The sequence below is a fragment of the Rhincodon typus genome, chromosome 23, assembly GCF_021869965.1.
Source record: "Rhincodon typus isolate 14 chromosome 23, sRhiTyp1.1, whole genome shotgun sequence".
Taxonomy (NCBI): Eukaryota; Metazoa; Chordata; class Chondrichthyes; order Orectolobiformes; family Rhincodontidae; genus Rhincodon; species Rhincodon typus.
The window spans coordinates 38,009,780-38,025,837 of record NC_063354.1 but is presented as its reverse complement, the minus strand read 5'-3'; the positions used below and the strand labels follow the sequence as shown (position 1 = coordinate 38,025,837).

Sequence of the window (16,058 nt, the reverse complement as noted above, 5' to 3'; positions counted from 1 at the left end):
TCCATTTCTGAAGAAGGGTCGAGGCCCGAAACGTCAGCCTTCCTGCTCCTGATGCTGCTTGGCCTGCTGTGTTCATCCAGCTCTACACCTTGTTATCTCAGATTCTCCAGCATCTGCAGTTCCTACTATCTCTAAAAAAGTTAGTTTGTTGATCATCGTCCTATTATTTGGAACCAGACTGATAGCCTTTGAGAATGGAATGGTTGCAGGTTCAAAAGCAATGAAGAACAGCGCTAACTATATTTGCAGGGGAGGCAAGGAAATAAACGGTTTGCAGTGCTAGGGTTCAGACCATGAGAGATCATTCATATGTGGATATCAGATAAGTTATACTGAACTTTTATAAAAGTGGCACTTGGGCCACAACTACAGTATTTCCTCCAGGTTGGTCACTCTTGACACAGTTTAGAACATAGAACAGTACAGCACAGTACAGGCCCTTTGGCCCATGGTGTTGTGCCGAACATTTACCCTGATCCTAAGGTCTATCTAACCTCCACCCCTACCTTATACTATCATCCATATGCCTATCTAATAGCCGCTTAAATGCACGTAATGAGCCCGAGTCCACTACCCTCTCCAGCAATGCATTCCACACCCCTACCACTCTCTGAGTGAAGGACCTACCTCTGACGTCTCCCCTGTATCTACCTCCACTCACTTTAAAACTACGTCCCCTCGTAATAGCTACCTCCACCCTAGGAAAAAGTCTCTGGCTGTCTACTCTATCTATACCTCTGATCATTTTGTACACCTCTATCAAGTCACCTCTCATCCTTCGTCGTTCTAAAGAGAAAAGCCCTAGCTCTCTCAACCTTTCCTCGTAAGACCTTCCCTCCATTCCACACAACATCCTGGTAAATCTCCTCTACACCTTTTCCAATGCTTCCATATATCTTTCCTGTAATGAGGTGACCAGAACTGGACACAATACTTCAGATGTGGCCTAACCAGGGTTTTGTATAGCTGGGGCATAACTTCACAGCTTTTGAACTCAATCCCTCTATTAATGAAAGCTAACACACCATAAGCCTTCTTAACAACTCTATCCACCTGGGTGGCAGCTTTCAGGGAACTGTGGACATGAACCCCAAGATCCCTCTGCTCCTCCACACTGCCAAGGATCTTTTCGTTAACCCTGTATTCTGCTTTCAAGTTTGTCCTTCCAAAATGAATCACCTCACACTTTTCACATTCCATCTGCCACTTCAGCCCAGCTCTGCATCCTATCAATGCCCCTTTGTAACCTAGAACAGCCCCCTGCACTGTCCACAAAGCGACCCACCTTTGTATCATCTGCAAACTTACTAATCCACCCTTCCACTCCTTCATCCAAATCATTTACAAAAGTCACAAATAGAAGAGGACCCAGGACAGATCCTTGTGGTACACGCTTGTAACTGAGCACCATGTTGAATAGTTTCAGTCCCACTACCACCCTTTGTCTTCGAAGGGTCAGCCAATTCTGAATCCAATCTGCCACATTTCCCCCTATCCCATGCCTCCTTACCTTCTGCATGAGCCTACTGTGGGGAACCTTATCAAACATCTTTTAGAGGATCCAGAGAGAATGGAAACGAGATTGACCTGAATGGTTCCAAGAATTTAGGCACAAAGTTAGGTCAGAGAAACTGGAATTGTTCTCTGCAGATTGATGGGAGAATTGCCAGAAACTCTAGGTTCAAGTACCAAACAAGAACATCTCGGTCAAGGAAGATGCACAGAGGACCACATGGCCACATAGGGGAACCATCAACCTGCAAATCCTTCCAGGTCAGCTGTGTATTGAAAAGAATATGGGAGCCTCAGAGTTGTGGATAACAACATCTAACAGACAAATATATAGTTCCTGAGGAAATTGAACTCCATGTACCACCAATCCCAAATTAACTGGAAGACACCCCAACAATCAACAAGATTATGACAGGTTTACACAAGGCTGCTCCCATTAGGTGATCAAAAGATTAATCTGTTGTTGCAATTCCTGCTCTGAACTTCATTCTCTAGAACCCTCTCCTTGGTTCATTTGTACAACTTTGGTTCACATTTGATCCAGATGTGAGCATCTGAGGTCATTCATGAGCATGATTAGGACCACATATTTCCACTTCTATAACTTTGATTCAGTCCAGTTCATCAACTTCTGAAACCCTGACGTTCGCACCTTTGTCACCTCTAGCTCTTGTGGTTGGTCTCATTCTAACTACATACACTTATGGTCATCGAAAATGATGTCTTTGTTTGAGCTCAATTCTCAGCAAGTCCTACTCCCCTATCAGCCCGGTGCTCACTGATTTACATTGGCTTCCTCTCCCAGTCAAACAAATACCGTGCCAAAATTGCAAAACAATTCAAATGAGATCTGGAAATGTTTAAAATGGATAGCCCATCCAATGTTGGTTTGTGTTGCCACAAAGTTTATGGTTCAAGGGTGTATTCTGCACATTGGCAACTTGCCAATCTGTCACTTTTGGTGATTATTGGTATCCCCTTACCAAAAAGGTGACTGCTATTTGACTCTGGGACCTTACAGCAAATGTATTTACATCATTGTACGTAATATTCTGCAAGCACTTTTCTTCTCACAACTACAGAATATTCGAGACAACAAGGTGCAGGGCTGGATGAACACAGCAGGCCAAGCAGCATCATAGGAGCAGAGAGGCTGACGTTTCGGGCCTAGACCCTTCATCAGAAAAGGGGGAGGGGAAGGGGGTTTTGAAATAAATAGGGAGAGAGTGGGAGGCGGATAGAAGAGGGATAGAGGAGAGGAAACAAACAGGTCAAAGAGGCGGGGATGGAGCCAGTAAAGGTGAGTGTAGGTAGGGAGTTAGGGAGGGGATAGGTCAGTCCAGGGAGGACGGACAGGTCAAGGGGGCGGGATGAGGTTGGTCGGTAGGAGATGGAGGTGCGGCTTGAGGTGGGAGGAGGGGATAGGTGGGAGGAAGAACAGGTTAGGGAGGCAGGGACGAGCTGGACAGGTTTTAGGATGCGGTAGGGGGAGGGGAGACTTTGAAACTTGTGAAATCCACATTGATACCATTGGGCTGCAGGGTTCCCAAGCGGAATACGAGTTGCTGTTCCTGCAACCTTCGGGTGGCATCGTTGTGGTACTGCAGGAGGCCCAGGATGGACATGTCGTCTGAGGAATGGGAGGGGGAGTTGAAATGGTTCGCGAATGGGAGGTGCAGTTGTTTATTGCGAACCGAGCGTAGGTGTTCTGCAAAGCGGTCCGAGTCTCCGCTTGGTTTCCCCGATGTAGAGGAAGCCACAACGGGAACAGCGGATGCAGTATACCACATTGGCAGATGTGCAGGTGAACATCTGCTTGATGTGGAAAGTCTTCTTGGGGCCTGGGATGGGGGCGAGGGAGGAGGTATGGGAGCAGGTGTAGCACTTCCTGCGGTTGCAGGGAAAAAAGTGCTGGGTGTGGTGGAGCTGGAGGGGAGTGTGGAGCGGACAAGGGAGTCACGGAGAGAGTGGTCCCTCCAGAAAGCAGATAAGGGTGGGGAGGGAAAGATGTCTTTGGTGGTGGGCTCGGTTCGCAATAAACAACTGCACCTCCCAGTCGCGAACCATTTCAACTCCCCCTCCCATTCCTCAGACGACATGTCCATCCTGGGCCTCCTGCAGTGCCACAATGATGCCACCCGAAGGTTGCAGGAACAGCAACTCATATTCCGCTTGGGAACCCTGCAACCCAATGGTATCAATGTGGATTTCACAAGTTTCAAAGTCTCCCCTCCCCCTACCGCATCCTAAAACCTGTCCAGCTCGTCCCTGCCTCCCTAACCTGTTCTTCCTCCCACCTATCCCCTCTTCCCACCTCAAGCCGCACCTCCATCTCCTACCGACCAACCTCATCCCGCCCCTTGACCTGTCCGTCCTCCCTGGACTGACCTATCCCCTCCCTAACTCCCCACCTACACTCACCTTTACTGGCTCCATCCCTGCCTCTTTGACCTGTTTGTTTCCTCTCCACCTATCCTCTCCTCTATCCCTCTTCTATCCGCCTCCCCCTCTCTCCCTATTTATTTCAGAACCCCCTTCCCCTCCCCCTTTTCTGATGAAGGGTCTAGGCCCAAAATGTCAGCCTCTCTGCTCCTATGATGCTGCTTGGCCTGCTGTGTTCATCCAGCCCTGCACCTTGTTGTCTCGGATTCTCCAGCATCTGCAGTTCCTACTATCTCCACTACAGAATATTCCATCCTTTTCTCAGTAAAGGCCAATTTTCCGTAAAGTACAAAGATAGTGAGTAAGTGTTAGAGGTCTTTAGTATTGGGGACATAATTTCAAGGTCGGCGTCACTACAGTATTTGGAAATTAATTGATCTCCTTCCTTCAAAAAGACTCAACCAGAATTTGTCACACATGATACCTTATTTAAAGTCACTTGGCTGACAACACTTTTTCCATTCGAGGGTTGGTCTCCTTATAAAATAATTTACCAGTAAAGGCCACTGAAGCATACATTTGTTAAGAGGCTATGTGATACACTTCTGAAGAAAAGGAATTGCTTAATATAGAGGCAGTGTTTTGGTGAGGCCGAGTATCTAAAAAAAGAATGAATTGTAGGGCCTACTGACCTCTCTGTTCTTAATACCTTTTACATCTCATCGCAGTCAGCCACCAGCTTTCAATTGATGACCCGGTTTCACTCGAATTGAAGCAACGACTCAATTTGAGCCAGATTCAAATAGGGCAAAAGCTTTTTGGAGACGTTCGTGTTTATCTCAGCCCCACATTTTCTTTTTGCGTAAAAAATAAAGTAAAATGCAAGTTCATACCATTGGGTTTAGTTTCACCAACTTAACCGAATTTGGGCGTGTTTGGATTCTGTAGCTTCGTCCCACGGTTATTTTTAAGTACCTACCTTTTTAAAACAAACAGTTCTGAACCTATGACTCATGATCACTTCATAAACCTGCCACCTAAGATTTAGAACATACATGCTGGAAATGTCACATTGGCACAGAAAGAGAGTGGTTCACAATGTGTGGCTACAGCATACAAATATCATTTGGAGTCCAAGATTCTGTTGCAGGTTCTGACACACTTTCAAACATCTGTTACCTGTCTCACCATAGGAAACAGACAGCTCACACATCTGTCTGCACTTTATCCTACAACTAATTTTACTTTTATCAGTCTGTAAAATACCTCTGTTATTCCTTATTCCTGAGCCCCCAAGGACATGGCATAACTTGCCCAGTGCATTGAACTGGTAATTAGAAGATCCCAAGTACAAGCTTAACATAGCCAACGGAAAAAAAATCATTTGGTTTATACATGAACTGAAAATGTGACTGGTAATAATATTGCAATACTTACTCTCATTCACATCTTGATACAAACTCTCCTGCTCACATTAAAAACTCAAAACACTAGTAAATCTATCTCGCTACCAAAACACAAAATAACGGAATTTTGATGTTCACCAGATGTAGCAAGCTGCAGCAAAATCAGTAGATATCATTTGGTCATACCTCATGGTCATCTGGATACATATTGAGGAGCAAACATCAGTAAGCAAGTTCCTTTAGCATATTCCCATTTTGAATCCACACACAGGTATTTCACAGAACAGGTCACTCAGTAAAACAATAAATCAAATTCCATATCATATCCTATTATCCTACTGTTCATACAAGATATTATTTGCCTGGCTAGCATGCAAAACAATACTTTTCACTGTATTGCAGTATGTGACAATAATAAATCATTTCCTACCCTACTTAACCTGTGAGCAGAGATCATTTTCAGTTTCTTGACCACTCCCTTAATGAGATCACTGAATTCGCACCAACTGATTCTTCAATCTGAATATTTATTACAATGAAAATTCCAACCACTATCCATAGAAAAAAAGCTATTTGGAATATATTACATTATAGAGAAAGATATTCTGTATTGAATGCAGAGAGTCACATGATATAATAATCAATTGCATTTAAACTTTTGCAAACAAGACAGCTCTGATTGAAGATTAGAAATATATATGGCCTTCCATCCGACCACTGTACCTTGCACTAACTTCCATTATCCTCACTTTTTGGTGAAATTCACATCACCGATTTTAACTAGGGAGCCTATGGCACTCAGGAAGGATGCAAGGAAAAATGCAAATTCTAGAATAGGATTAAAGGTCCCACCCACTAGTCCCGAAATATTTCGGAGGGAGATAATGTAGAGGTCTGTGTCAAATGCAGGCACAAACACACTCCTGTGATATACATTTGGAAGTTGGATGTCTAGTGTATATCGAAGCCCAAAAAATATTTCAAAGCCTTCAAGTGAAACTCTGGAGGGGGAAAAGATCCACCTTACTTTCTCAATACAGAGTTGACTATTGTCAAATGGAATCCTTTTTCATAAATATTTGATGTAGTTTAGACAACATTACTGTTAAAAATCCCCAATGAGTTAGGATTCTTCTGGCATTTAAGCAGCAGATTTCAAAACACTTCAACAGTCTGGCAAACTACTGAAAACACTGGGGCTTTGACCTGAAGGACCTCCCATCCCTTAACTTTCCAAATTCAATTAGCTTTCCTAGCTGTTTGATCAATATCCAAAAAGCATGTACCTGTCTGGTTCAGATAATAAAGCAAGTCTCCAACGGTGAATTCACCTGGCTGCAAGCCCTTAGCACCGGGTGTACAATATTATCACCAACTCAACTTCAAAGAGGTTTTGCCTGTCTCCCTCTGCCCCTTGGGACTTTAATCAGAAGTTGATCATTAGATAATTGGCAAGAATGAGTTTCAGACTTCGTCAGAAAGTCCTTACAAACAGCATGGTAAACAGCACAAAGGTGTTGAAGAATTCTTCCACAAAACATGGTTTTGAGCCCTCTATACAAAAAAAGGAATTGTTTTGTCGTCCTAGGTGTAAATTAGTTCAGTGCTAAATGGTTAAGCACTAGTGTAAAGCTTATCTGAAAGGTGAAATGCTAATAGCACTCAGGTGATGGGAAAACCTGTTTGCATAATAATATAAAAATTAGTCACAGCACCAGATGCAGTCAGATTATAGCAAAAGCACAAAACTGGTGGGCAAAGAACACTACAAAATACCTGTGTCTTCAAGGGGAAAATAACATGGTGCAGCACAAAGGAGGTTACAAATTTTAAAACCAAACTTACAATCTTCAGTCATGTTTTAACTAATTTATAATATTTGCATTTAAGTGGCAGGCCTGAACAAATTGCAGGCAGAATTACAAACAGAAACTTAAATCTCAAAATAGAACAACGAGAGGGATCTGATTAAATTCTAACAGAGCTGGACTTATTAGATGTAGCGAGGAGGTTTTCCCCTGCTTGGGAAGTTATAACTGATGCTCATTGTCTCAGGATATGGGGTCAAACATTAGGATGGAGGGGAGGAAGAATTCCTAACAGAAGCGGCTCTGGAAATTTTGGATGCATTGGTGGTCATCTTCCAAAAATCTATAGAATCTCGAGCAGTTCCTACAGATTTAGGACTGGTAAATGTAACTCCATTACTTTAAAAAAAAAAGGGAGAGAGAGAAACAAAACTAAGAAGTACAAAGCAGTTAGCCTTACATCAGCAGTTGGGAAAATGCTAGAGTCTATTTTAAAAGATGCTTTAGCAAAACATTTGGAAAACATTAATAGGATTGGACAACACCAGCACAAGTTAATCATGCTTAACAAATCTAGGAGTTTTTTTTTGATCATGTAACCGACAGACTTGATGAGGGAGCACCAGTGGATATGGTGTATTTGGATTTCCAGAAGGGTTTTGATAATATCTGTCATAAGGAGTTAATGGGCAAGACTAAAAGTGCATGAGAAAGGAAGTAATAAATCTGCATGGATTGGGAATTGGTTGACAGACAGTAAAAAGTGATTGGGAAGAAAAATGGGCATTTTTCTGAGTGCCAGGCAGTGACTAGTGGTACCACAGGATTGGTGCTTGAGCCCAAGATATTCATGAGATACATAAATGACCTGGATGAGGGAACCAAATGCAACATTTCCAAATTTGCTGACGACATAAAACTGGATGGGGTTGTGAAGAGGATGCAAGGAGGCTTCAAAGTGATTTAGACAAGTTGAGTGAGGGGGCAGATATATAGCAGGTGCAGTAAAACATGGCTAAATGTGAACTTATAAACTTTGGTGTGAAAAACAGGGAGGTAGTATAAATCATTTAAGTGGTATTGGGAAATGTAGATGTACAAAAGCATTCTGGATGTTCCTGTACATCAGTCAAAGTAGACAGGCAGGTGCAGCAAGCAAATCAAGAAGTCAAATGTTATATTGGACTTCCTTAGAAGAGGATTGCAGTTCAGAAGAAGGGATATCATTCTGCATTTATACAGGGCCTTGGTGGGACCATACCTGGAAAATTGCATGTAGCTTTGGTCTCCCTAAGAATATAAATGCAGTAGAAACAAGTGCAACACAATTTCACCAGGCTGATATCAGGAATGGCAGGACTGCCCTGTGAAGAGAGATTTGTTCAACTGGGCCTGCATTCTGTAGAGCTTAGAAGCAGGAGAGAGATCTAAACAAAAGATATAAAATTCTAAGATACAGTAGGAACTGCCGATGCTGGAGTCTGAGATAACAAAGGTATAGAACTGGATGAACATAGCAGGCCAGGCAGCACCAGAGGAGCAGGAAAGCTGACGTTTCGGGTCTGGACTCTTCTTCAGAAATGGGGGAGGGGAAGGGGATTCTGAAATAAATACAGGGAGAGGGGAGGCAATGATGGAGGGTGGATAAAAGGAGCAGATAGGTGGAGAGAAGATGGACAGGTCAAGGAGGCGGGTCGAGCTGGGTTGGTCTTGGGATGAGGTCAGGGGTGGGAGATTTTGAAGCTTGTGAAGTCCACATTGAGACCATTGGGCTGCAGGGTTCCCAAGCGAAAAATGAGATGCTGTTTCTGCAACCTTCGGGTGGCTTTGTTGTGGCACTGCAGGAGGCCCAGGATGGACATGTTGTCCAAGGAGTGGGAGGGGGAGTTGAAATGGTTCGCGACTGAGAGATGCAGTCACGAACCGAGCGTAGTGTTCCACAAAGCGGTCTCCAAACCTCCGCTTGATCTCCCCGATGTAGAGGAGGCCACATCAGGAACAGCAGATACAATATACCACATTAAACAGATGTGCAGGTGAACATCTGCTAATGTGGAAGGTTTTCTTGGGGCCTGGAATGGGGGTGAGGTGTAGGGGCAGGTGCAGGGGCAGGTGTAGCACTTCGTGTGGATGCAGGGAAAAATGCCAGGAGTGGTGGGGCTAGTGGGGAGAGTGGAGTGGATGAGGGAGTCACGGAGAGAGCGGTCCCTCCGGAAGGCAGGTAAAAGGGTGGGGAGGGAAAAATGTCTTTGGTAGTGGGGTCAGATTGCAGATGACAGAGGATGATGGAGGTTGGTGGGGTGATACGTGAGGACGAGGGGGATTCTGTCTTTGTTGTTATTGCGGGGAGGGGGAGTGAGGCATGAGTTGTGGGAAACGCGAGATACACAGTCAAGGGCTTTTTCAATCACTGTGGAGGGGAAATTGCAGTCCTTGAAAAACAAGGACACCTATCCACTTCTCCCACCTCACTCACCAAGCCCCACTTCGTACCTACTATCCTCATCCCCACCTCCTTGACCTGTCCATCCTCCCTCCCAACTGACCAACTCCCATCCCAACTCCCTACCCACACTCACCTTCACTGGCTCCATCCCCGCCTCCTTGACTCGTCCGTCTTCTCTCCATCTATCTGCTCCTTTATCCACCTTCCATCCTCATCTCCCTCCCCCGCCTATTTATTTCAGAGTCCCCTTCCCCTCCCCCATTTCTGAAGAAGGGTCCAGACCCAAAATGTCAGCTTTCCTGCTCCTCTGATGCTTGGCCTGCTGTGTTCATCCAGCTCCACACTGCTATATAAAATTCTAAAGAAGGCTTAACAGACTAGATTCATGGAGGATGCTTTCTCTGGTTGGGAAATCTAGAAAAAGGGGTCGCAGTATCAGGATATGGGGTGGGCTATTTAGGACTGAGATGAGAAAAAAAAAAAAACTTCACTCAAAGGGTAGCGAACCTGTTGAATTCTCAACCACAGAAGGCTGTGTGGACGGAGTCACTGAGCATTTTCAAGAAAAGAAAGAAAAAGAAACAGAAAAATCTTTAGACATTAGGAGGCATCAAGGGGTATAGGTGGGAAGTTAGAATAAAGCATTGTGACAGAGGGTCAACTATGATCATATATGGAATGGTGGAACAGGCTCGAAGGGCCTAACGGTATACTCCTGTGTCCAGTTTCTATGTTTCATCACTCAGGTTGGTGAATCTTTGGAACTTGCTATTACAGAAGGCTATGGAGGCTAGAGCATTGTGCATATTTGAGAAAGAAAGAGAGATTGATAAATTTAAGGACATAAAAGGGTTTAGTGGAGAGAAAGAGAAAATATGGCACTGACAGAGGATCAGCCAAATCAAACTGAATGTCGGATTCAACATCTTTGTGCTGCTTACCATGCTGTTTGTAAGGACTTTCTGACAAAGTCTGAAACCCATTCTTGCCAATTATCTAATGATCAACTTCTGATTAAAGTCCCAAGGTGGAAGAGAGAGACAGGCAAAACCTCTTTGAAGTTGACATGGTGATAATGTTGTACACCTGGTGCCAAGGGCTTGCAGCCAGGTGAATTCAAAGGGCTAAACTACCTATTCCTGCTCCTAGCTTCTATATTTCTATGAGTCTATGTTTAGATACATATCAAAGCTGCATGGCACCCAACTGGTAGCTATTAACGTGGTGCTGCATGAACCACCCATGAGTTCTGCCAAAACAAGATAGGATTATCAATGCTATAGGCAGGGTGGGTGCAGATAAAAGTACATGAATGATGTCAGGTAGACATGAAGTCAGAATTCCTATCAGACATTCCATCATCATTCTCCTAGATTCTGAGCACATCTATTCAGAAATAAAAACAGAAATGCTGGATAAATTCCAACAGGTCTGGCAGATTCTTTGGAGAGAGAAACAGAGTTAACATTTCTAGTCCAAAGACTCTTCATTTGAAGCTCAGGTTTAAAAGATTCATGCCTGGAAATCTCCTGCCACCCTTAATGATGTTGATGGCAGTTTAATTTAGATAAATGTGAATTGTTTCATTTTGCTAAGGCAGGACTTATACAGTTAATGACAGAGCCATGGAGTATGTTGCGGATCAAAGGGGCCTAGGGAGGTGCAGCTGCATAGTTCCTTAAAAGTGGAATCACAGGGATACAGGGTGGTGAAGAAAGCGTTTGACATGCTAGCCTTCATTGGTCAGTGCATTGAGTATAAGATTTGGGATGTCATCTTGCAGCAGTACAGGACATTAGTTAGGCCACTTTAGGAATACTGCATTCAGTTCTGGTCTCCCTGCTTTAGGAAAGATATTGTTAAACTTGAGGGTGCAGAAAAGATTTACAAGGACGTTGCCAGGATTGGGGTGTTTGAGCTATAGGGAGAGGATGAATAGGCTGAGGGGGTGACCTTATAGGAGGTTTATAAGATCATGAGGGGCACGGATAGGGTGAATAGCAAGATCTTTTTCCCAGGGTAGCGGAGTCCAAAACTAGAGGACGTTGGTTAAAGGGAGAGGGGAAAGATTTAAAAGGAACCAGAGGGGCAACTTTTTCAAGCAGATGGTGACACGTGTATGGAATGAGCTGCCAGTGGAGGTGGTGGAGGCTGGTAAATTCATAACATTTAAAAGGCATCTGGATGGGTATATGAATAGGAAGGGTTTGAGAGAGAGAATTGGGCTAAATGCTGGCAAATAGGACTAGATCAGTTTGGGATATGTGGTCAACATGGACAAGTTGGACCAAAGGGTTTGTTTCCGCGTTGTACTCTTATAAAGTACTGAATGATGCTGATGGCAAACAGGTGCTTTAAAAAAAAAAGCAGCAGAAATTGCTAAGCCTAAAATGGTCTGGAGCCTTTTTTTTCTTTAAATGGACCCCAAAATACACTGACACCACTTAAATTTACATGAAATTCAAAAATGAATTGCCAATCTAATGCAAGTAACTTCTCTGACATTGGGTTGGTTTGGAGTCTTGTATGTCTGTCTGTCATGCCAGATATAGCAACTTTAAGCATGAACTAATGTAGTCAGCTTCATTGTGGTCAGGGGCTCCCAACAGCCACCCAAGGCTCATGTAGAAAATTACTGGACCAAAATGATGGGAAACATGTGGAAACACATTATATCCAACTTAACCCAGTGTTCATTTTCAAGCAGCATAGAGATGCAAATTAGCCCCAGTGTTCTTGTTTTCTGATTTCTTTTAGCAAACAGGAGACAATAGTAAGGTTTTTACTAAATTGATTTCATTTCTTTCCCCAGAGAGAGATGCTTCAAAATGCAAAGTCAATTGTCTGTTCTAATTTGACGACACCAGCTTCACCATGAGCCGGAGGCTGGATAATTATCCCTTGCCATACCTATGAATAGATGTGAGATAGTGTTCAAATGTTCTATCGAGGCGAACAGGGTCATTGCGAGTGTGCTTTTTTTTAATGCTTTTACGCTGTTTTAGGGAGGTGGGAATAGAACAACAGATAACATTTCAGGAAATCTCCACTGTCTTAAAGCAAAAAAAAAAGAAGAAAATAGAAGCACCTTGTGAATTCAATTTTCCAGTATGGATCAGAATGTTTATCCGAACTAAAGCAAACCTAGACAAGTTATAGCTGACTGCTGCTTAGTGACTATATTAAGCTTTAATCAATTGGATTATAATCATATAGCTAAGTGTGAAGGAGGCAGGATAGCTTTGGATCTCATGGAGTGCACCTATATCCACAGGTCTCCTCATTTCTTAGTTGTAACTTGTATCTTATTAAATGTAACTTATGACAATTGCTACCAAACAATAAGCAACTTCTACTTCCAATTCATCAGTGGTTGATCCTCTACCATTGTAAATCAAATAGGCCCTCAGTCCCAGTCAGAAAGAGGAATATGGCAGCATCTTTTTGCCCTGCTAGGAAGGAACGTTATCTATTGAGTTTGCAACGTTGAAGCAGGCTATTGTACAAAATAGGAAACATGTCCACAGAAAAACATTTTACAAATATATTGAAGTAGAAGTGGTGCCAGATTCTTTTGCGGGGTATATAGGGTAGGAGGATATCTCAAAAGGATATAAAATTAGCACAAAGCATATCAAATCAGCAGTGGAATGACCTGCATCCAATCTCACACCTCCAATCTGGTCCCACTGGTAAATTTGGAGAGGGTAGACTACATTTTAACCACCTTGACTAGCTGCCCAAAACCGGAGGAGAGATACTTGCCCTACCTGTCACTCCACTGGCCCCCAACTCCATAGTTCTACACATCACCCTCTTAAATCAAGTCTTCTCCAAACTGTCCTTAGTTGTGGAACTTAGCTGAAGCAAGTAGCACAAGACAATCTTTCCATCAGGCAAGCTTCAACTGGAGTCTAACCGTGGTATCACAACTAGATTCTGAATCTGTGGCTGAGGCCAGAGAACCAACTCCTGGTTAAAGCAAAAACAGCTTGAAGCAAGTTCTACCCCATTGTATTTTTTTTTAAATCTAATACTACAGTGTTGATAGCTTTTATTACAGAATAATAGAATGAATTGCCATCAAACCAATATACGTGTCAACTGAAATATGGGACATCCAACAACGTAGTGCATTCTCCACAGCAACGAACTGACAACTTAGATCTGTGTAGCAAATTCTAGATTGGACCTACAGAAGGGAGTGTACGCCTACAGATGAAGGTGTAGATTGTGATTGCAACACTAAAGCAAGACACAAGGAGTTGAAATGACATGATCTTGATTATGGATCAGAGGTACAGAAGGATGAGCACTTAGGGACATACAGCCGGTCTTTATTTAACGCCATGGTATTTAAGCTAAAATTGCCACTTGGGAAGTTGTTAAGAACAATCCGACAAACATAGGTGTTTGAGGAGTGGAGGCAGGGTATAGACTAATGGGCTGAAGGCTAGCTTTCAGTTCCTAACACGTAGTTCATCATCTTAGTTTTCAGGTCAGGGGAGTGGGCAATTAGGAGAGATGGTGCTGTAGTAGTAATGACACCGGACTAATTTAATCTAGAGGCTCATTCCCAAAAAAAAAAGGACATAGGTTCAAATCCCACTTCAGCAGCAGGTGGTATTCAAATTCGATTCATAAACCTGGAATTGAAAACTAGTTTACTGGTGATCACAGAACTAACACCAATTGTCATAAAAATCCTTGTGGCTCACCGATATCTTTTAGGGAAGGATGACAGAGTTCCTTACTTGATATGACACGCAAGTGATTCCATACCTCAAGCAATGCGATTGACTCTTCAATGCTCTCTGCAATGGCCCAACAGGCCATAGAGTCCACCCACAGTTAGGAATGGGCAACAACTGCTGGCTTTGCCAGCAACAGCCACATGATAGAATAAAGAACGTTAGGGTGCGGTGGAGAGACTGGAGTCATGGCAGGAAATAGGGCCATCAATTTGGGGGCAGTGGCCTATTGGGTAGGGTGGGTTGGGTAGTTGAGTCTGACGAATGCAAGCACAGGTCTGTAAGGGTGGTGGCTTGATTTCCACTGTTAATCCCAGGAGTTACACCACACATTAAATTGCCTAACAATTTTCAGGTAAATATCCAGGCTCACAAAACACTTACTTCGCCCAGGTCTCTGACATTGATCTGTTATGGACCAGACCAAAGACCCTAACTTTTTCTTATTTTAGAGACAAGTGTTGTGATTGGGATCGTGGTCGTGATCTGTAACGGTATTGAAATGCTCAACAAAAATTATATAAACTACTACTAATTAAATGTTCTAATATAATGTAACATCCCAAAAACACACCTTTGGTAAAGTCTATTTTACTGAATTTACCCATCTCTCATGCAATTCTAGCAGCCGGAAGAGAACCCCAGCTTTTAGCTGTAACAGAGAGAGAGGAGAAAGCCAGAATTAAAAATCCTCATTTTGTGGGAGCTTGACCCCACCCATTCAGGCTGCTCCTACTGTTCCAACTTAAAAAAAACAAAACCAAGGCCTTGAAGGAGGGTCTAGGCCCGAAATGTCAGCCTTCCTGCTCCTCTGATGCTGCTTGGCCTGCTCTGTTCATCCAGCTCTACACCTGGTTATCTCTTACTTTACTTTATTGGCTTTGGAGCAAACTTCTTGGCACCTCTACCTTTCTCCTTAAAGACCCCAGGATTAAAAAAACCCAGGACAAAATACACCTCAAAGTATTGTTACAGATCTCATAAAGGTGCATATTTCAAGGCATTGCAAATCTGCCCATCAGAAGGTTAAAAGCCCTGAGCAATTACTGCACAGTATATGGATCAGGTCATCCACTGGTTCTAATAGGGTTACAGCAACAAATGTCTGAACATTTACTGTTGACACTGGAATATCTGGGCCTTTAAGGTTTAAAGAAAGTTTTATTTTTCACTCCTTATGCCTCTATCGAGGGCCTAATGACAGGTCTAGGAAATGAAATCATTTGCACTTGAACACAAAGCATCAACATAAAACAGTCCCAGTCCAGAAACTGTTCAGGCTGGAAGAAGGGAAGAGGTTCCACAGGTCTCAAAGACCTGAACATCATGAAAGCATCCATTTCTGCTGGGAATTTCAAAGTTATGAAGCCTGCAATTATTGTTTAGACTAAGTGTGCGTTGGGTGGAAAGCAACAAGTATTGGAATATTGACAGGCTCCCACAGACAACACCTCATCCTGAGATAACAAGGTGTAGAGCTAGATGAACACAGCAGGCCAAGCAGCATCAGAGGAGCAGGAAGGCTGACGTTTCAGGCCTAGACCCTTCCTGACCTCAGGGTTTAATGTTTGCAACTGAAAACAGTAGGGCTATCATTTCAGGAACTATTTATTTCGTGCTGTCAAAGTGAGTTGCTTGTGCACAGTCCACACGACTCCCACCTGTGCGTCGGTGGTGGACTGAGCGAATGTTGAAAAGGTGGTGGCGGATGGGGTGGAACCCAAGCAGGCTGCTTTGTCCTCCTTTGAGCTTC

General features: G+C 43.4%; 1 protein-coding gene across 3 annotated transcripts in view; it reads right to left on the bottom strand.

Annotated features, from left to right (window-relative positions):
* gas7b (growth arrest-specific 7b) overlaps window positions 1-16,058 on the bottom strand; it is a 413,304-nt gene that overhangs the window by 243,160 nt on the left and 154,086 nt on the right. The window contains exon 1 of one of the 3 annotated variants that reach the window (XM_048610961.1): window positions 6,587-6,605. The exons of the other annotated variants lie outside the window; for them this stretch is intronic. The gene's annotated coding sequence lies outside the window, so the exon portion shown is untranslated. Of the gene's footprint in view, window positions 1-6,586; window positions 6,606-16,058 lie in introns of those variants that run through there. 3 annotated transcript variants of the gene reach the window in all.